Source organism: Fukomys damarensis, unplaced genomic scaffold (assembly GCF_012274545.1).
Source record: "Fukomys damarensis isolate Sample0158 unplaced genomic scaffold, DMR_v1.0_HiC HiC_scaffold_17, whole genome shotgun sequence".
In the NCBI taxonomy this organism is placed as follows: Eukaryota; Metazoa; Chordata; class Mammalia; order Rodentia; family Bathyergidae; genus Fukomys; species Fukomys damarensis.
This window is the reverse complement of record NW_022900929.1, coordinates 54,416,474-54,438,095: the sequence shown is the minus strand read 5'-3', so window position 1 is coordinate 54,438,095 and position 21,622 is coordinate 54,416,474. Positions and strand designations below refer to the sequence as shown.

Below are 21,622 nucleotides of genomic sequence, written 5' to 3'. Positions count from 1 at the left end.
TGTGCCACTGAGCTACATCCCCATGAAGCATACTTTCTATTCCTGGCATTCTTTTGATTTACTTTCAACCCTAACATAAGTCTTTTTGTGAGCAAATAAGATCATCTTCAAAGCATAATTTGCTCAGTACCTGGATTACCTTTTCTCCTGATAATAGATAGTCCTCAAGACTTTTATATCTTTTAATTGTATATACAGTTACCTTTTTTACCCAGATATTGAAAATGTTCTAACATCTGGAGATTTAACCCCAAGCTCCAAGGAACTTACTTCCTACAAGGAAACATTCAACACAGAACTACATGAGGGAATACATGGTCTGTGATACCTGGATGATGCTGTCTGTGAGGTGTAAAATAGCAGCAGAGGAAGAAGCTTCTTCTGGCTGGTGTGATAAATCTCTGTATTTAAAAAGGCATGGCAAACTGGGGCTAGTGGTGCATGCCTATAATCCCAGCACTCTGGAGGCTGATCCAAGAGGATTGCCTTGCGTTTGAGGACAACCTGAGCTACATAGTGAGTTTCAAGGCAAGCTTGAACTACATAGCAAGACCTGTCTCAGAAAATAAAATAAAATAAAATAAAAGGCATGGCAAACCAAACCATTCTTACAAGAACGGAGAAAATGTCTATAGGTGTTAGAGCTGAGGGAGGGAATTTCAGGGTTTTGACTAATAGGTAATAAAATGCCACTGGAAGCTTTTAAAGAAAGTAATGACATAAAACAGTTTTTAGGAGGATTCACCCAATGGTGGTACATCAGGATTACAGAGAAAACAAAATTTGGTGATAAGGAGATTTTTTTTTCTTTAGTACTTAAAATGTAAAGGGATTAGGGCTCACATAGGAGACTGAGGTCTGTAGAGATGGATATAAACATAAATGGAAATATTGACAGATGTTTTGAAGAAAAATATGCTTCACAGTAGCTGATTTGTTGTGATGGAGCTAAAGAAAAAATTTAAATGTCCCTGTAAATTTTGATATATGGATTTTATATATTGGAGAAGATGGATTCAGATTTTAACAAGTTGGGGGTTTTTTTGTTTTGTTTTGTTTTGTTTTGTTTTTTGGTACCAGGGATCAAACTCGGGTCCTTGCGTTTGCAAGGCAGGCCACCGAACCGCTGAGCTAAATCCCCAGCTAACAAGTTGGGTTTTAAGGCCACTGTAGCTTTATTCAAGTAGAAATGTGAAGCAGATTTGAATCGTAATTATCAAAATTGTAGTTAAAGTTAAGATAAAATTTAGTCATCCAGTCTTCACAGTGCTTACACTGCTAAGTGTAAAGAGACAAAACACAAAAAGTGGAACATGCAACATAACCAGGGTGTTAAAACAGTGAACTGGAAACACAAAGATAGTAATTGTTCCAAAAGAAAGGTAAAAAACTGAAACAGAAGATTCCATATGATTAAGGAGGCATTGACATTTCAACATAATTTTGAAAATCAGGATCTAAGGCAAGGATGACATAGAAAAAGAAATGGATCCAACAAAATTGAGAGCTGTAAGTGAAAAAGAAAAAAAATGACAAGAAAAAAGAATCAGGAAATCAGAGAAAATAGAAATAGAAACACCAGTGTTCTGGAGTTTGTTTCAGAAGTTGCAGAAGTGGGTAGAAACAACAAAGTTGAAAACGTATAGTCAATACCTATATAGCCACCACCTAATTCTACAATTAGCTTCTTGTTATATTTATTTTATCACCTGTATACCCATCTATCCATTCTGAGAACAAGGTTATTTTGTTTGCCAGGTTTTAAATTTATTTCTCTTCTCTCTTTTTGCTCCTTTAGGTTATCTTCTCCTCTTAAGGGTCAGGTCTGTGTGAGTCTGCTGCATTTCACAAAAGCACCTAGATTCACTACACTTAATTATGGGAAAGCCTCTCTACTTAATGTGTCTTTTTATCTTTTAAGAAAGGTCCCAAGTGATGATCCGTGGAGAAATGACTCTTCCACCCTCCCAGTACCGTTAATTAGCTGTCCCTATAAGTCTGCTCCTAGAAATAGAGATGAGCCTATTTCTATGTGACCCTGTGATTTGTTCAGCTTTCCACTAGTCTATCAAAGTATGATCTGAAGACCCATCAGAATTAGTAGAACATGTTAAAAAGGCAAATTTTTGCCCTAAATCTCCTGAATTAGAATTTCTGAGAGGGGTCTTAGAGTCTACATTTTGGTTCTGCTTCATTTTTTGCAGTGCAGGCATTAGGCAAATAGACACTATCAAGCCTGAGGGAAAATGGAGGAGTCTGAAATAGCTTGCTTTACCAGTTGCAGTTAGGTGAGAAACAAAGACTTCAATGTATAATACAATTATAATCATTTACTAGATCTCAGACCCAATGACAGAGGGCCACACCAGTGACTCTTACACGGACCCGCATGTCATAGCTGACTGTATTAGCAGTGATGACGCTGAACTGAAAGTCAAGAGGACTGACTGTTTAGTCTCAGCTTTCCCATGGACCGAATCTCTGTCCCTCTAGGACTGGTTGCAAAAGGGAGGGAATTGTACTCCATAAATTCTGAGATCTCTATCAGCTCTACCATTTTGTGGTACTATGAGAACTGAATCTTTTACACTAGGAGTTAAGTGAACTGAAAAAATGTTATATTTGTGTTCATTTAGGCTATTGTTTCTTTTAATTCAACTAGTATGTGAATTAATTATTAAATAAGTACATATTTATTATATCTTAGGAGTTTTCACTTGGTTTTTTAAAAGCTGAAGCACAGAATGAGCCCCAGGCGTTTCACATACACAGCCTCTGCCATTTCGTAACTCCATGTTTCCTTGGTGATCCAGTGTTTATAGTCTGCCAGGCCCACTGTGAGCCATTGCTGCTCCGCATTCCTTTTCCATTGTTAATAGCCTTTTATTCATTTTCTTCTTCTTATAAAGAAACTGATTTGTTTTCTCAGGGCTGAGTTGGCAGAAATGACTGCAAATTTAAAGCTCTGTTTACTAGCAAAAGAGAAAAGTGTCAAATAGTGCTTAAACAGTGATTACATTTGTACCCTCAGTCACTTTGGAGTTAGCCTTTTTTTCCCATTACAGATGTGAGTAATTTTAGTTTCAAGATGATTTCAGAATATTGTTTAAAAGGTCACTCATCTTGGTGCTATCTTGTAAATAATAATAATGTCCATATCCTCCAACAAGTTTCTTTTAAAAAATCCTTTTCTTCCCCCAGTAATATAAATTTGGTATTTGCTAAACTTATCTTAAAATTTTGTTGGAATATTTGAATTTACTAAGGCCATCTAGTATCTAGCTCACATTTTTATCTTGAAATATATGTGGGATTATAGTAATACATATAATTCCTTTATTTTCCTATTATTTTTTCTTCTCATATTTTCACTCAGAAACAGAAAAAATTATGCAAATGTTCAGTACTAGACTACTATTATTCTATTTGACTCAATCAGATAGTTACTACCTCTTATATGCATATTAATACCTATTATGTGCAAAGCACTGGTAGGCATTATAGGCAAACAGCTAAGTATATTACATTCTGCCTACCATTAAAAAAGCTTATAACATGTCATGACAGCACAGTTTGTAATAGCTAAAACTTAGAAACAGCCGAATTGTCCATCAACTGGAGAGTGAATAAAGAAAATGTGATTTTTAAAAAATAAAATGGAGTACTTCTCAGCCATAAAGAATGAAAAACTAGAGACATTTATAGCTAAATGAATGCACATTATGGTCATACTCAAGTGAAATGAATAGGACACGTGTAAATACTAAACAGTTTCTCGGGTGTGAGAAATTGAAAGTGTAAATAAGAATCAAGATGTATAATAGATAATGTGAAATAGGAAGAGAAGGTCCAAAGGGGAAGGGGAAGTGAGAGGGGTAGGGAAAGGAAAGAGGGAAAAGAATAAATATGAGAAAAGGCAAATGTGGAAACAAAGTCTTTGTAAATAGGGAGGGGTTGAAGGGAGAGTAGGGGACTGGGGAAAAAGTAAGAACCAAGATATATTATGTAAAGGTACAAATTCTCAACAATGAGTGTCAGCATATTGTATACCTAAAAGGTACCAATAAAATTATTGAATGGGGGCCAGGGATTTAGCTCAGTGGATCTGCCACCTGCCTCGCAAGCACATAGTCCAGAGTTCGGTCCCTGGAACCAAAAAAAAAAAAAAATTATTGAATGAAAAAGAAAATCTTACAACAGCAATTCATCTGGATTCACATGATAATTGGTAGAAAAAAGTTGGGATTGACAAACATTATTGAGTGCAAGTGTCTTAGATTTCATAAAGCAAATATCTTGAGAATTAAGTGGGACTTAACAAATTTTAATAAGTGTAGACAACTCTTTCAGGGAGTCAGAGATGAAGGAAAGGTAATAGAGGATCAGTAGTTCAGTAGGAGGTAACATTTTAGTTTTGTTTGTTTGTTTCTGTTTTTGCAAGGCAGTACTGTGCTAAAAGGCTACATTTCCAGCCCTAAGGTGAGTTTTTTAAATGCAGAGAATATCAGCATTTTGTTTGTTTGTTTGCTTGTTTGTTTTGTTTTTACAGGAAGAAATAGAAACATTTAAGAAAGGAGAGGCAAAAACTTATGGAGCAGCCCGAGGACAAAGCTCAGGGGTAGAGCATTTGTCTAACAGGTGCAACAACCTAGTATAATAATAATGTAATAACCCCTATCAAAATCATATATATCACATATCAGCATCCTTGTTCCTGGGACAAAATACTTGACATACACAAATTTAAAAAAAAAAAGTAGCTGGGTGTGGTGGCACACGCCTGTAATTCAACTCATACTTGGAAGCTGCTGCAGGAGCTTGCAGCCGACCTTGGGCTACACAGTGAGACCCTCTCTCAAAGAAAAAAGAAGAGGTCTGTGGCTTACAGTTTTAGATGTTCCAATTCATGGTTTTCTGGCTCCAAGGCAGAAACATTATGGCAGAAGGGTGGAAGAAGGATGCTCACCTCATGACAGCCAGGAAGTACAGCAGGGGAAGAACCAGAAAGGAAGGAGCCAGGGACCCGACATAGTCCTCAGGTCACACCCCCATGACTCACTGAGATGCACCCAGCAGTACCCTTTGCTAATCTCCTAGTTGTCGTTCAGGACAAACTGACAGCCATGCTGGGCATGAAGGCACACACCTGTGATCCCATCACTCGAGAGACTGAGGCAAGAAGATTGCCACAAATTCAAGGTTATCCTGGGCTATATAGTGAACTTGAGGCAACCTGGGCTACAAAGTGAGTTCAAGACCAGCCTAAACTACATAATGAGATCCTGTCTCAAAAACAAAAAACAAAACAAAACAAAAAAACTGTTGTACCATAGATGAAGGGATGCTTTTGGAAAACATTGGTTATACCCTGAGATGAGAAGAAAAGTTGCCTAAGTTTAGATGAAAAGGGAACTCTGAAGAAGTTCAGACATTGTACCCTCTACTTCTACTGTAAAACACAAATTGCATTTATCTTTTAGAGAAGAAAATGACATGGAGTATTGGCTTGAGGACATTAGCGGTATTTGACATAGCCCATAAGAAATGGGCTAGTGAGCCAACTAGCTGAGGCTAAGTCATAAATAATGCAGTAAACTAGAAAGCACAGTTATGCAATTTTCTTGACAATCCAAGAACAGATTGGAAAAAGCAGATGGTTGTGTTGATGCACCTTCAGGGATTGGAAGAGAGATTTGAGGCATTAAGATCATAAAGTAGAAGGAATTGTTGCTAGATATCTCCTTCTAAAAGTGGCTTGCCAGATAAACTTACCAGATTCTGGGTTGTTCACCTTTCTTTTTAGAGTTGGATTCTAGGTTCTTGTCTTGAACAAAGACTTGAACACAATATAAAAAAAAAAAAAAAAAAAAAAAAAAAAAAAAAAAAGTGACAAAATTTATTTAAAAGCGTAAAAGTGAAGAGTGAGGGAGAGATTGGCTTGGCAGAGTAAGCGTAGGCTTGATAAAAGAGGAAAAAGCAAGGTAAAACTACACACGTGAGGGCCAAGGATTTAGTTCAGTGGTGCCATGTCACCTTGTAAGCACAATGTCCTGAGTTTGATCCCCAGTACCAAAAAAAAGAAAAAAAAAGAAAAAGAAAGTTTACCCATGAAAACAGAGGGAAGACTATCCCTGAAGGAAGCCACAATAACGAGCTTCTCTTAGTGCATGTGTCCTTTTATGCTATCTGAAGGAGAAAACCTGCACTAGAAAATTGTAGAGGAAACTTTTTAAAATGTTTTCCCAGCTGGGCATTGTGGCACACACCTGTAATTCCAGTACTCAGGACTGAGGCTGGAGGATTGTCATGAATTTAAGGCCAGATTGGGCTACATAGAGATTTCAAGTGTCTTAGTTACTTTTCTCTTTGCTGAGACAAAGTATCTAATACCCAAAGTTAAAGGAATAAAGGTGTATTTGGCTCACAGTTTACAGAGGTTTCAATTGATTGGCTTCAAAGCAGAGCAGCATGGCAGAGGGGCATCACAGAGGAAACAGTACATGGCAGGCAGAAGGCAGCAAGTGACAAGCAGTGACCCTCTTTCTGTCCTTTATATCCCAGGTGTACAGCACTCACACTTAGAGTGGGACAGTCTTAATCCTAGCATCCCACCATAATCAATCCCAGTATCACACACCCTAGATCCAACCGTCTTTGGAAAGGCCCATTAACCCCATGAGACTTTAGGAGAACATCTTAGGTACAAGCCATAACAGCCAGCCTGAACTACACAGTGAAACACGGTCTAAAGAAAAAAATCATTTCCCTTTTTATAAAACCAACATAACATTGAAAAATATTGAAAAGATTAAAAAAGTACACGATCTTATTGTTCAGATATAATTATTTCATTTTTAATTTATTCCCCTATAATCTTTGTTCATAATTATATATTTTGTTATGCAGCAAAAGAAATTATACATTTTTGCTTTTTAAAAAGTTAATATTTATCATAAATAAGAAAATTTCTGTCTTATTTTTATCTCAGAGAGTGTAAGAAAGAGAAAGCAAATAAAAGGAGAAATGTGTAAGTCAATAAAATTTTATTATGAGCAAATATGGTCTATAAATGGATTTGTGCTCTGCTCTTTCAATGTCTGTAGTTTGGCAAATTGAGTTCAAGAGTAAGTAATTGTATTCCAAATTATTAGCATTTTTCTTTTGCTTCCTAATCTACGAGTCAGGCTCCACTGATTATCTTAACCATATTATACTGGTAATTTAATTTCTAGCTGTTGTTCATACTGGTCAGTTAAATTGCATCAAGATAAGTTTCTCTCCTCTAAGTTTGTAGTGAAAGAAGAGGTTTGACTAATATAAACCAATTTTTAGTAGAATTTTCCTCAAGAATAACGTGTCCCAAAGAAGTTAATAGATCTATATTCATAAAAGCGGTAACTGGTAAGAATTTCCATGGGTATTTTTATAATATTGTATAGTTTTTCCTCATATATGATAATTGAGCAAGAAAACTATTAACTAATGTTGAGTTTTGCATTTTTGCTAAGTTCAATTTCTTGAACTCGGCAAACATTAAATTGTAAATTTTATTACAAATTATTTGAGTTAATATTATCTTGTATTATTCCACTATATTTGATTTTTAAATGATCATCTATCATCAGTTTTCACCTTCAAGTACATCTCTAATTGGTAAATAGGATATCTTTGGGATGCCCTATATGCTTCTTGTAAATAATGAAGCATCCCTAAATGAAAGCATTAACTTATTTTTCTAAACTTACCTGTCTACAGGCAAATAAGTGGCTAGCCTAAAGAACTTACAGCAGAAGTCAAGGGTTTGTGTGGTATTTAAAATAGCCCTCATTCTACTTCTGGCTTGACCTATTCCACTCCTTGGGTTTTGGCTCATGTTTAGAAAAGAGCTGCTAATGTCATTATATTTTGCTGTTCCTTCACCTCGATAAATTAACTCTGTGATTAATTTGGCACAGGATAGTGTTTCCTGTGGTTCCCATCAGGGATTTTTGTGGCAGGGAAAAATTGACAAGCACATCAAGGACTCTTCTAATTCCTTTCAGCTCCACTTGTATTGATTGCCCACAGACATCTCCTGCTCCCTTCTTAGCGTCTGCTCTAGATCTCTTTATCCAAAGACTTCTCTCCCTGGCCAGTGCAGGTGTGTAACTGCTTGATCCTCTCCTCTATGCTGGAACAGTCCTGTCCTACTGCTTACCGTTTCACGGTCACATCCTCCACATCTTCCAAGGAGAAAACTATACTAAAGCAATAAGCCAGAGGCAATCTCCAGCATCTTCTCTCCAAACCCAGTTACAGCAACTTAACATTGGCTTTTTGAACTCTTTCTCCCTTTCTTTTACAAACAAACAAACAAAAAACAAACAAAAACAAAGAAATGGTTCTGTGAGATTTGCAGCCTGATATAGGGCAAGGGGGAATCATAGCAGTGTAGAGAATCACTTTAAATTTTATTTATATTTACCTACATGTTTTTCTCCCATGCATTAATGATCATAGTAACTTTCCTTTCTCATCAGATCCCATCAAGTTTAAGGCTTGCTTATGACAGCAACTTTGGAACAAAATCATAAAGTGTATGCACATAGAAAGCACTGTTTCTTCATCTGATCAGAGAATGAGAATTTGGAAAGAACCTTAAAGTATAAAAATCACTGCAGTCTTTTCTTATATAAAGTTTTAGTAAATACATAGCTGTGTTTCCAATTATTTAGTATTCCTACTTAGAAGAACAAGCCCTGAATTTAACTGTTTCTTTGACATCAAATAGCCTGCTATTACTTACTTGACATCATGAATCAAGATCTATGCATGGCACATGCCTATAATCCCAGCACTTGGGAGGCTGAGGCAGGAGGATGGCTGTGAGTTCAAGACCATCCTGGGCTACATAGTGAGTTCCAGGTCAGTCTCAACTATGTAATGAGACCCTGTCTCAAAAAACATAACAAAATAAATAAATAAAATCTATGCTGCTATGTTTAAGCATTTCTTTGACTGAATATTTATAGTGATAGTTTGCCCACTGAGGGAGTCTTACCCATGGCCAAAACTTCTTGTTGAAAATTTAGTGCTAAAAGTTATCACAGATTGCAGCAAGCTTAGCAGTATACAGGCAAATAACATTAGCAGACCAAAAATGTGGAAAAGCTAAATCACAAAGGGCTTGCGGATCTGTGGTTGGACTGGAATATCAGTGTCGTTTCAGGCTTCAGCTCCCATTGAAATTGAGAGAGTGGAAGCTACATCCAGCCCATGAGTCTGTGACGTGTGCTTGCCATGTACACCCATCCTCTGCAGTATGGACAACCTCTGCAAGTTGAGCAGCTTGGCACAGCTGCTATGGGTCACCAACAAACTTCCAAAGCCGTGTTTCCCAAAGTTTGCTTCCAGGAACAATAATTCTCAAATATATAAGTAAGCATTACTTTAAAATATATGTATATTGCCAGGTGCTGTGGTGTACACCTGTAGTCCCAGCTGCTTAGGAAGATGAAGCAGGCAGATCACTTGAGCCTGCAAGTTTGGGACCTCCTCTCTTTAAAAAATAAAAATAAAGGTATATGTAGATATAAATGATATATAAATAAATTTAAAAATATAAATTATAAATAATTTATAATATATTCCATTGTAAAACAAATTTGGTAAACATTGCATTAAATGTAGATTACTATAGTACATAATGATCTAAGAAATGGCTATAATATGTTAATATGTCTTTCTCAAACTTATTCGAGTGCTTTTTCTTTTCTTTCCTTTTTTTTTTTTTTTTTTGAGACAGGGTCTCGCTATGTAGTCCAGGCTGGACTTTAACACACTATGTAGCCCAGACTGGCCTCGAACTCATAGCAATCCACCTGCCTCAGCCTCCTGAGAGCTGGGATTACAGTTGTGCACCACCGCAGTCAGCTAAGAGTGCCTTTTTAAAGGAATTACTCTTAACCTCTTCAGGAGTACAATCAAGAGTAGGACCCTAGAATTCCATGGATACAATAGAATTCTATTGTTTGGGTGATTTTGTTTTGTTTGTTTTTGTTTTGCTTTGCTGAGGATTAAACTCAGGTCTTTGCATTTGCTAGTCAAATCCTCTACCAGTGAAATTCTTAATCTCAGGGGTTGATGCAATTATAAAGATACTCTAGGGTTGTGGGGATTGGCTCAGTGGTTCCATTGCCTGCTTTGCAAGCACAAGGGCCTGAGTTCAATCCCTGGTACCAAAAAAAAAAAAAATTTTTTTTTACTGTTTTCAGTTTCACGAGTGAATGCTGGTTTGCACCTAAAACCATGGTGTCAGATGCATTTGAATAATAAATTAACACAGGGTATCATATAGCAAGCTAACTGGGTAACTACTGTCTTCATAATTATGCATATGTCATTAAATACCAACAGTTCTACTTCTGAGAATATCTCACATATTGGTGGGAAATCATTTTGTTAGAGAAAGACAAGAAAATGCAGCATAATGATAGTGATGATCAGAAAATAAATAGAAAGTTTATACAATTCTCCATTTCTATAAAAAAATCTAGTGATTGTCTTCTGTATGGCAGATAGTAATAGCAACTGGGAAATTGGGGTAAGTTAGGGTGAAAAGTTAGGATAAGTGCCTAATAATTCTAGCTATCATTCAACAACAGGCAACTTGCTATTTATATTGTATCTTGACTCCTCAGAACATCTCCAAAAAAAGAAAATGGCATTCTCATTTTTATGAACAGGGAAACTGAGTTTAAGAGATAAGTAGTTTTTCTTGGGTTATGCCTAAGTTGTGGAGTTAGAATTTGTATATAAGTCACTGATTCCAAAGTTACATTCTTTGCAATAAAAATTATAATACAGTTTCTTCTTCATTGTGACTCAAAATTTCAATTTGAGATTAGACAAAGTATAATAGTAGATGAAAGATGGGACATATTTCCATTTGGTTAGGGCAAGGAAACTTGTGCTTTATTTTTATTTTTTTAAGAGTTCTGTCCTTGTCTTTTTGTAGTTTCCTTTTCTTCTAATTTTTTTTTTTCTCTTTCTCTGTCATTGTGTTAGTTGTCAGCTCTGGGTGGAAAAGTGTCTGTATCTCTAGCCCTGACTCATGTTTTAAACTGTAGGCCCACATTTCCTCCTTCATGACTTACTGTGACATGTTCAAAATGAAACATTATTTTCTGCTCCTTCTAATTTCATTCTCTGTCTCCTTCTACTTTCATTCTCTGTTATTTAGGTGAAATTTTGGCGACATCTTTTAATCCTTTGAAAAACTAGTGATTGTACTTGATGCATCATGTCACTTCCAGCTCAGAATACTGGTGTTGTTATTTTGTACCATTCACTCAGTCAGAAAAGAGTTGCTTTCTCTCCTTGTAACCCACATAAATTATTTTCTAGAGTTTCAATATCTAATAAACTATAAAGAATATCCTACTCATCCATGCTTTTCCATCTTTCAAAACCCATATTACTTGTTTTAGGATGGGGTCTCACTGTGTTTCCCAGACTGTCTCAAAACCTGGGCTGAAGAGAACCTCTTGCCTCAGCCTCCTGAGTAGCTGGGACTACAGGTGTGCACCTTGGATCAAACTCCTTTGTAAATGCCATCTCTTTCTTAAATCTCTCATGGCCTCCTCGGTGCACTTCATAATAATTGCTTGCATATGCATACATAATGTGTGTATGTGTCTACATATGTGCATATAGTATAATTATGTTTCTGTGTGTGTATTTACATTACAGTATATGTTTACAGGCTACTCTAGAGAATATAATATGCATAACCAATATGTTATATATTTATACATATAAGATATATATCTTATATGTATAAATATATAACATATTGGTTATGCATATTATATTCTCTAGAGTAGCCTGTAAACATATACTGTAATGTAAATACACACACAGAAACATAATTATACTATATGCACATATGTAGACACATACACACATTATGTATGCATATGCTTATGTATATGCAGTGTCTATGTAGAGTACTATGTTTAGTGTATAACTAGATTTGATGTATAAGTAGTTTAAATAGTATGTATATTTATAAAGTGCTTTAAAGAATGAATATATATGAATAAAGAGAATGCCAAAGGAGATGACTGGCAACCAACGTTGGAGACTGAGCAAGATGGAGAGGGATTATAGGCTGGGCATAAGCACAGGCAGTGGGAGCAGGGGGTGAGGAAAGGGAATGGGGGTGGAGCTTGAAGTGACTGATTGGGGGATGTGAGAACCTTAATGGGGTAAAGCTAGCAACTATGCCCGGCTAAGAAAACATTTGAAGGATATTAGGAACCAGATTACTCCATAGGAGAGACGAGTTACAAATGTGGAAGGACTGAAACTAGAGTGAACCGTGTGATGCAGAGTTATAGGTATTACTGAGAAGAAACAGATTTTCAAGACATTGTTAAAAAACAGCTGTAAATATGTATGTTGAGTATACATATATAGATCTACTCTATGAGTATGAATCTATAAATATTCCCAAGCTGCATGCGTTGAGGCAACTTGGCTGTAATATCCCAATAGCAGTGAGCAAACCTAGTACTCTACATTCTTGACTAAAAGTAACGGGACTTCTGGAGAAGTGGCTGCATCCAAGCTGGGGCAAGATTAACCTGGAATATCTTATTCAGCCAAAAAACAAGGAAATGCTCAAAGAATGATGGCTAATACATGTCTGAAGGGCTCAGAATAATAAAATGTTAATGTAGAATCTCAATGATGGGTATATGGTATATAATACTTTTAAATTTTTCTGTATTTTTACAATACAGAAAGTGTTTTATAATAAAATGTTGGGAAAGCATTTAAAAAACACATACACAGAAGCCATAATGAATGAGTCTCCTATTGACCAAATTTAAGACAACTTGAGCCTCAAAATAAATAATGATAGAGGGCTGGGGATTTAGATCAGTGGCACTTCACAAGCCAAAGGACCTGAGTTTGATCCCCAGTGCCAAAAAAATAATAAAATAAAATAAAGAAACATATAATCTATTTAATGAAATAGGAAATTCTGAAAACATATACAAATATATTAATTCTAAATTTGATGAGAAACAAGATTATTTACAGTATCTTGAAACAAGGTAGCTTCAAAGAATCTTCCTAACCCCAAATATACATTCAGTATAAAGCTTTAAAATGTAACTTAATGGTGGAAAAGCCTGGCAGAGACCATTTTATTAAAATAAACATCAATGATGAGAGAAATAAATTGTGCCACCTGACAGGATTTGATGAAAAGAATATTCCATCACTTGTGTGAGAGTCCTAACGAAGATATCTATCTTAAATCTAATAGGAGTGAATATCAAGACAAACCCAAAGGGCAGGCTATTCTGTAGGAATGATTGGCCAGGGCCAGGTGTAGTGGCACACACCTGTTATTCCAGAACTGTGGGAGGCTGAGGCAGGAGGATTGTAGGTTTGATCAGGATTCTCCGAATTGTCAAGGATATAAAATTCAAACAAAGACTGAAAAGTGTTTTAGATTGAAGTCAACTAAAGATAGATGGTAAATAAAATGCTTGATTCAGAATTGAATTTTTTATCATAAAGAACATTATGGAGAGAACTGACAAAACATAATGTATCACATAAATAATTTTATTCTGATAACTATATTGTGATTATGTACAAGGTGCTTAGGGACCATGTGGCTTATTAAAAACAACTTAAATCTCAAAGGGTTCTGAAAGGGGGGTTCGCGTGCCCTTTCGGGTGCCCCTTCCCAATTAGGCCACTCACGCACCAAGAGGTCCGGCAGGAGATCTTTATTGTAGGGAGGCGAGCAGGAGGCAGGATGAGAGAGAGAGAGAGAGAGAGAGAGAGAGAGAGAGAGAGGAAGAAGCAGAAGGAGAGGGAGAACAAAGAAAGGAAGGTCCTTTTATCAGTTTTGGGCCAGGCTATTGCTTATTTATGAGGAGTGAGCTACTTTTAACCTATCACAGGCCAGATTGCTTTTATGGGCCCAGTCGTGCAGACACAGGTTTCAACTTCCTGGACCACTGTGGCCTGGGGGGGCAGGGAAACCAGAGATAAGGGCATGAGGTCATTTTAGGAGCCAAGATGTACCAGGAGAATGCAGCCTGTGAGGCGGCGTCACAGCATACTTTAACATGATCAATTCCCTAACATTCCCCACTCTTTGATTTTGGATGACAATCGACAGCCAACATGTCCATGGCAGGCGGAAAAAGGGGCGGAGAGTCTGTCTTCTGTATCTACTTCCTACTGAATTGGGGCGACAAATCAACCTAGGGGGCAGGCATGGAGGTTGGCCGGCTAAGTTGTCCTTTATGAACATGGAATTGTTGACAGCAGCAGCATTATCATTGGAATTGTTGGTAGGGCTTCCTGAGAAAAGTCCAAGCACACAAATCAGTTAATGAGGGAGGGGAGAGTAGAAGATAATTTATATGAGGCTGTGGACTGGTTGCAGGGTTATTAAGAACAAGTATAACGGTAAAGATTGTGACTTCAGACATGGTGAAATCTGATAAAGTTTTTTGGAGCTGTGTATTAGTGATCCAGTCAGCTATGTAGGTAATAGGAAGAGGGTGGGGAGCAAACCAGAAAATATCAGTCCAAAGATTATTTAGAAAATGTTTAAATTGAGCCCAGATCTGAGCTATGGTTAGTTGGTTGGTTGTCATGTAACACGGTGGTCTCCCTGGGGTCTCTGGCCTGAAGTATCAGCTGGTGAGCCATTTGTCGGGAGACGAGTGGAGAGGCAACTGACCTGGGTCTGAAGGAGGGCTGAGTTAGGCTGGGAGAGAGTAAGGTACACACCAGAGGCTTATTGGCTAGGGTAAGGTTTGGGAGAGAAAACAGGAACAGGAGAGGAACCATTATTGTTTCCAGTAATTAAGAATGGCAAAGAATGAGATTATGAGGTAATAGGTCAATGAGACTAAACACCTGGAAGTAAAATTATAATTGGGAGGAGATATTGTGGCCAATCCTATCCCAAGGACAAGTCCCAGAAGTACTAATAGAAGAAGAAACAGTTAGCTTGGCTTATCTGACTCAGGACTGGATGATGGTGAAGGATCCTGGGCAATACTTAAATTTAGAGCAGGGCTTTGAGTGCATTGTCTCCTGGAGTCAAAGTCTATGAAGTTTTCTGGATAGACCTGTTTTATTTTAGAGTGGTGGTAGCTGAACTTTAGTTAACTTGACAGCTGTGGGAGTAACCATAAGTGTCTTATATATGGCCCTTTTCATATCTAAAGTCTCTCAAGATATAGGGTGGCCTTTCAAACAAGATTTCATATGGGGAGAACCCAGTATGACTTGAGGTATCTTTTATTTAAAAGAAGGTCAAAGGGAGCTGATCAACTCATAACCTGGTGTTATTTGACAATATTTACCTTAAGGGTATAATTTATCATTTTTTAACCTTACAAGAACTCTGAGGTCAATAAGCAGTATAACAGTTTAGCTAGATCTTATACAACCTGTTATAAATGCTGGCCCATTGTCATTGTCTATGGAGAGAGGCAGACCAAACCTTGGAATTTTTTAAATAAAATCATGTACACTTCTGAAGCCCTCTGTTTTTATAAGGGAAGGCCTCAGGCCCTCTAGAAAAAGTACAGACCCATATTAACACATTTATAACCTTTATAGGGAATGGGTGTCTTAAGAGAAATATTTGGGAGGAGAATGGGCCTCAAAAGTCTGTCACTAGTGTCTGTTTATTGATTGTCTCTTTTGGTTATTCTTTTCTGATGGGTGTTTAAGACCATATTAGAGTGAGACCTGTGTTAATCAATATGAACTTCTTGTTATCTATCTGCCAAGGTCAGTTAAGTCTCTTTAGGCATTATTTTGGAACCATGTAATAGAGCCTCTCAGCTCCCAGTGTCAGCTGTTAGGATGGGTCCCGGTCTTGCTTGACCATGGTGCTTTTAGTAAAAGCATGGAAGATTTTTCTGGTGACCCTCCTTTAGCACACATTACATTTGTCCTCTGGTGTCCAGCAATCTCCCTGTTCAGGAGGTTGGGTGACTTACCAAAGACGTAAGGTGTTGTAGAAAAGGTTCCTTCATACCTTGGATCTTTGATGACCTTGGAGGGCCAGAGCCAAAATATTGGCGATCTCCTTAGCCCAGTTACCTTTTAGTGTTGGTCTCTGCACTTTGGTGGTTGAACACCCAGAAGAGAAGATCAGTGACATCAGTAGTATAGTAGGAGTTTAACTATCCTAACTATCTAGATAGCAAGTATCCTGGAATTTCAAATATAATTGGAGGGCTATTATTTTATCAGTCATGGTTGTTTAAGTAGTTAATTTTTTGTAGAATATTAACAGAAAAACTTGTAATCAGGAGTCACACATAATGATAATATTTTAGCATAACGACCATGATGATATCTTGGTAACAAACTTAGATGTGTATCATAGTATAGAATAGCCATTGTTAAATGTATTCATCTTTAAAAAAAAAAATATATATAGACAAAAACAAAAAAACAAGAAACATATTTAAGTTATTACCTTTTGCTATGGTACCATCTAAGGAAAGTGTATGGGCCTGTAAATATACCTGTAACCATAAGTAGGAGGAGCCGAAGAGAAGGGATAATACCTGGATCAAAAGGTTATTGTCATAAACAACATGAATTTCTTTATATAGAAACTATTATATTTTGAAGATAACGATCATAAACATGTTATAATAACATATTTAATAATGCATATCTTACTATAATGCTATAAAAATTATCTGGGCTCCCATTAGTGAATAAAGATCAGAATAAATTTTCTGAGCAGCTGCTTCTTTATTTACCAACAGGAGTGTACCCAAACTTAAAAGAGTATATTTAATTATTTTGAAATTTTTATTTGACCTATAAAACCAGATAACATTTAGACAGACAAATATATAAGACAATTTAAACTAGAGTGTACCCAGATGGTTTTGGCCAATTGAACTATAAAATCTTTTAGTTATGACTAGTCAAAACCTTTGCAGGTCAATTAACAGATCTCATAGAATTAGAATCAAAAGGAATGAAAGCTGTTACTATAAAAGTAAACCTTCTGTAACAAACTTGAAACCAACAAGCAAACATACATATTTTCTTGTTAAATTATTTCTACATACCTTTTTTACATACTTAAGCCTTCTGGTCTTGTATATCTTTCTTTATATCTTTTTAACAAGACATACATATAAAATCCTTTTATATCAAAAGTATATCTCTTTTATCCATAGTTTTCTTAATATTTTTTCTCTGCTGTTTCACTTATTATAAACCTTCTATAACAAATTTTAGTTTAAAGTGTCCTTTTTTTTTTGTTTTTGGATTGTTATATCTTAAAATTTGACTGGCTGTCAATAGAACAGTATTAAGCTTGAGTTTTTATCAACAAAGTACAGAAAAGTGTAAGTTAACCCTATATTTATAATTCAAGAATTTGGAATGTACAAGAAATGTTTAAAGCACACCAATTAAACTTAATTTAAATTGAAACAAGGATACATTTAACAAATAGTTAAAATTTCTAATTTGATTTTTCTTATAAAAATCTTTTGATGTCTGGTAAAACACAATTGCAGTTTTTCTGGCTTGTAGTGTTTTGTTTTGTTTTTTTATTTTAATTTTTTTTAATCTGAGTGTAAGTCCTGTTCCATTTTTTGAGTCTGACCATGCTTTTTTACCATTTGTATCCTCTAGCACAGTAAAGCTAAACGGCCTTGTTTATTTATCGGGAGGCCTCTTTAAGTGTAAGAGATCAGTCCAGGTAAATGTGAAAATGTCTTGAGAATCTTTGTGTAAAGGGATAGAAAAGAATGTATCCTTGAGGTCTAGAACAGAAAAATAAGTGGCATCGGATCGGATGGAAGATAGGAGGGTATATAGATTTGGCACGATAGGATGTATGGGAACCACAGCTGAATTAATGATCTTAAGGTCCTGAACTAATCGGTATGTCCCATTGGGTTTTTTTTTATTGCTAAAATGGGAGTGTTAAAGGGAGAGTTGGCATGACTCAGAAGTCTCTTTTGTAAGAGATCATGTAGTATGGGAGTTAGTCCCTCTAAACTAGAGCGGGGGAGGGGATATTGTGCCAAGCTAGGGAATTGTGAGGGATTTTTAAGAATTCTGACGGGGACATTTGGCTATTGAGGGAGAGTGAATATCCCACACTTGAGGATTAACAAGAGAGGGGCTAATTGGCCAATTGGATTGGGAAGATGAGGATTGGAGGGCTTGAGATAGTATCAGGCAGAGGGAAGTTGTCGGAGTGCTGGAAGGGCTCGGCATAGAAAAATGAATGGATGTTCCAATTTGGGATAAAATATCTCGGCCCAATAAAGGGACCAGACAGGATGGGAGAACTAGGAATGAATGAAGAAATGGAAAATTGCCAATTGTGTATGACAGTAGGGAGTCTGGAGAGGGCACTGTAGTTGGCCTTTTACCCCAACAATAGAAGTCTGAGAAAGGGAGGTAGGTCCCCAATATTCTCGTAATGCAGAGAAGCTGGCACCGGTATCCAATAAGAAAGAAATGGTCCTACCTGCCACAGTTAAGGTTACCCTGGGCTCTTGGGCGGTGATCCGCGTTGGGCCAGGTGTGCCAGGGCCTCTTCATAGTCCCTCAGTTGTCGCTAGACCTATCAGGTCCGCATGTTGGGGAGCTGTGGGGCTGATGATCGAATGACGGTTGGACGCCAAGGGACAGTCTATACCCCAATGTCCCCTCTGGTGACATTTGGGACAGGGCTTAGTTGGCACCTTGGGATTAGGACAGTCCTTTGCCCAGTGGCCTTCCTGATTATACCTGTAACAGGGCCCTGGTGGTTGGGAGCCCTTTTGTAGGGTTTTTCTTCCCTGTGGCGCAGGTGGACTGGTCGAATTAAGAGCCTGTGTTAATAATTGATATTTTTTTGTAGCTTTAAGGTCATCTTGGCCATAGTAGGCCTGGAATGCTGTGGCCAGAACCTCTGCTTGAGGGGTCAAGGGCCCTCGGTCAAGCTTTTTTAGTTTAAGTCTAATGTCGGGGTAGTTCCGAGAAAAGAAATGTATCATAATTAATCTCTGGCCATCCACAGATTCAGGGTCTAGTTTAGTATGTTGGCAGAGGCCATCCGTCAGCCTTTGTAAAAAGGTGGATGGATTTTCATTTTTGTCCTGTATGATTTCATTTAACTTTTCATAATTAATGGACTTCATGGTGGCTCTGCAGAGCCCATGAAGGAGACAATTAATGTACCTGTTTCGAGCTTCAATTCCCACCTCTGTGTTGTAGTCCCATTCTGGGTCCTGATCAGGGACTGCAGCAGCACCTGCCGGGTGGTGATTGTTGGTTAGATGTTCTTGGTCTGCATGTGTACAAGCCTGATCCAGCACTCTTCTATTTTTCTCGGGAGTTAAGGCATTGGTTAAAACTACAAAAAGATCATGGTAAGTTAGTTGATAAGACTGAGTCAAAAGTTGAAATTGTTTTATAGAGGTAGTTGGATCGGCTGTAAAAGAACCAAGTCTGGCCTGAATGAGAGCTAGTTCAGACATAGGAAAAGGAGTATGAACGCGGACAATTCCTTCAACTCTGGCTATTTTGCTCAAGGGTGCCATCGTGTGGCCCTTGTGTGTCTTGGAGCGGGTGAGAGGTGGAGCATAGGGTGGGGTGGTCAGTGAGTCAGAAGAAATGGGAGGGGTAGGAGATTCCGGAGGAGGGGAGGAGTCGGATGGTGTAGGAGGAGGGGTGAGTGGGTTTTTTGCCATCTGGTATGGGGGAGGATCATCTGCCGGGTCTGGTTGGTTTGAAGAATCGGAAGGAGGGGGGTCAGTTGTGGGGCGACCTTGAGACAATAGAAGTATGGGAGAGACTTTGGTTGTGGAACAAAGAGAGGGTTGGCTAGCCAGATAGGAAAAACCATGGACATAGGGGATCTCCGACCATTTTCCTTGTAGCTCGCACAAGTTGTAAAGGTCTCTAATCAGACCCGATTCAAAGGAGCCATTAGGCGGCCAGACATTTTGATTGCCTAATTTATATTGGGGCCAAATTTGAGTAGACAAGCGAATTAGCTGTTTGGGTTTTAAATCAAGACCCTCCAAATTCCTGAGTAAGCATCCCAAAGGAGAGTCGGCGGGTATAGAGGAACCAGAGCCCATGACCACCAGGACAGGAGGTTATCAGAAGACCAGACGTCTCCGAGAGTTCTGATAAAACTCCTCTTTTTCTAGACCCAGTCTAGAAAGCTGAAATTCGGTCTCCCGCGAAGGCATCCCTTACACGAGATAGGAATTTATGTGAACTAAGTCCCGGACTTAGTTCAGTTGAGTCCCGGACTCAACGGAGGCAAACCCGGTTTGCCAAAACTGAGGGACAGAGGACCTGGGCCCCAGCCTTGTCCCGGATGTGGTCCTTGTGGGTGGTCTAGAGTCTGGGGTCCCCGTTACCCTGAGGACTTTTCAGAAAGGGGAACTTATCCAAAAAGGTGTGGGTCGGAAGATCAGTAGGTCGGTGATGGCTGTAAAGATGGCAACGAGGAGAATGGTCGCAGACGTTGGGCGGGGGATGAGCAGGGGCGCCCTAGAATCTGGGTTTTGGGCCTCAGGTGTTTTAGCCTGTGGGCCTGGCAATCCCAGATCCCACTTCTGACACCAATGAAAGGGGGGTTCGTGTGCTTTTTCCGGTGCCCCTTCCCAATTAGGCCACTCACGCACCGAGAGGTCCGGCAGGAGATCTTTATTGTAGGGAGGCAAGCAGGAGGCAGGAAGGCAGAGAGAGAGAGAGAGAGAGAGAGAGAGAGAGACAGAGACAGAGAGACAGAGAGACAGAGAGACAGAGGAAGAAGCAGAAGGAGAGAGAGAGAACAAAGAAAGGAAGGTCCTTTTATCAGTTTTGGGCCAGGCTATTGCTTATTTATGAGGAGTGAGCTACTTTTAACCTATCACAGGCCAGATTGCTTTTATGGGCCCAGTCGTGCAGACACAGGTTTCAACTTCCTGGACCACTGTGGCCTTGGGGGGAAAGAAAACCAGAGATAAGGACATGAGGTCATTTTAGGAGCCAAGATGTACCAGGAAAATACAGCCTGTGAGGCGGCGTCACAGCATACTTTAACATGATCAATTCCCTAATAGGTTCAGGGAACAAATGTTCTTTGTACTGTATTTGCAACGTTTGTGTGACCTCGAGATTGTTTCAAAATAAAAACTAAAAAATGGGAAAATGGTCATAACTCAGGGCCTAGAGGCTGTTAGTCTCAGTTTGGCCATCCACTCCGTGTGTGACCTTGGGCAAGTCACTTTGTTTCAATCCCCTGAGTCAGGCCTCTGTAGGGTCCATTCCACATGGACCATTTCACCATGTATACCCACAGCACCGGTCCGGCCTGAATTTCTCCAGGCTCCAGACGTGTCCTTGCCTTCAGATGCCCCAGTGTTGCACCCACAGATTCTGGCTGGCTATACAAACAGCCAAAAATAGCTGTGGCCGGAATCTCCAGACTGCAAAAATCTCCACTGTCCTAAGCTCAACTTGGGCCTCAGGCTCTTCCATCGTTCTTTCGGCGGTGGAGCAGTCACGCCTGCCACCGTGGGCGCTCGATGGCTCGACGGCCGGCTGGCGGGGCTCCGGA

The 21,622-nt window shown here is 38.5% G+C and overlaps 1 protein-coding gene across 3 annotated transcripts in view; it reads left to right on the top strand.

Annotated features, from left to right (window-relative positions):
- Positions 1-21,622, top strand: part of Heatr5a (HEAT repeat containing 5A) — a 152,455-nt gene that overhangs the window by 11,083 nt on the left and 119,750 nt on the right. The gene's annotated exons all lie outside the window — the stretch shown is intronic.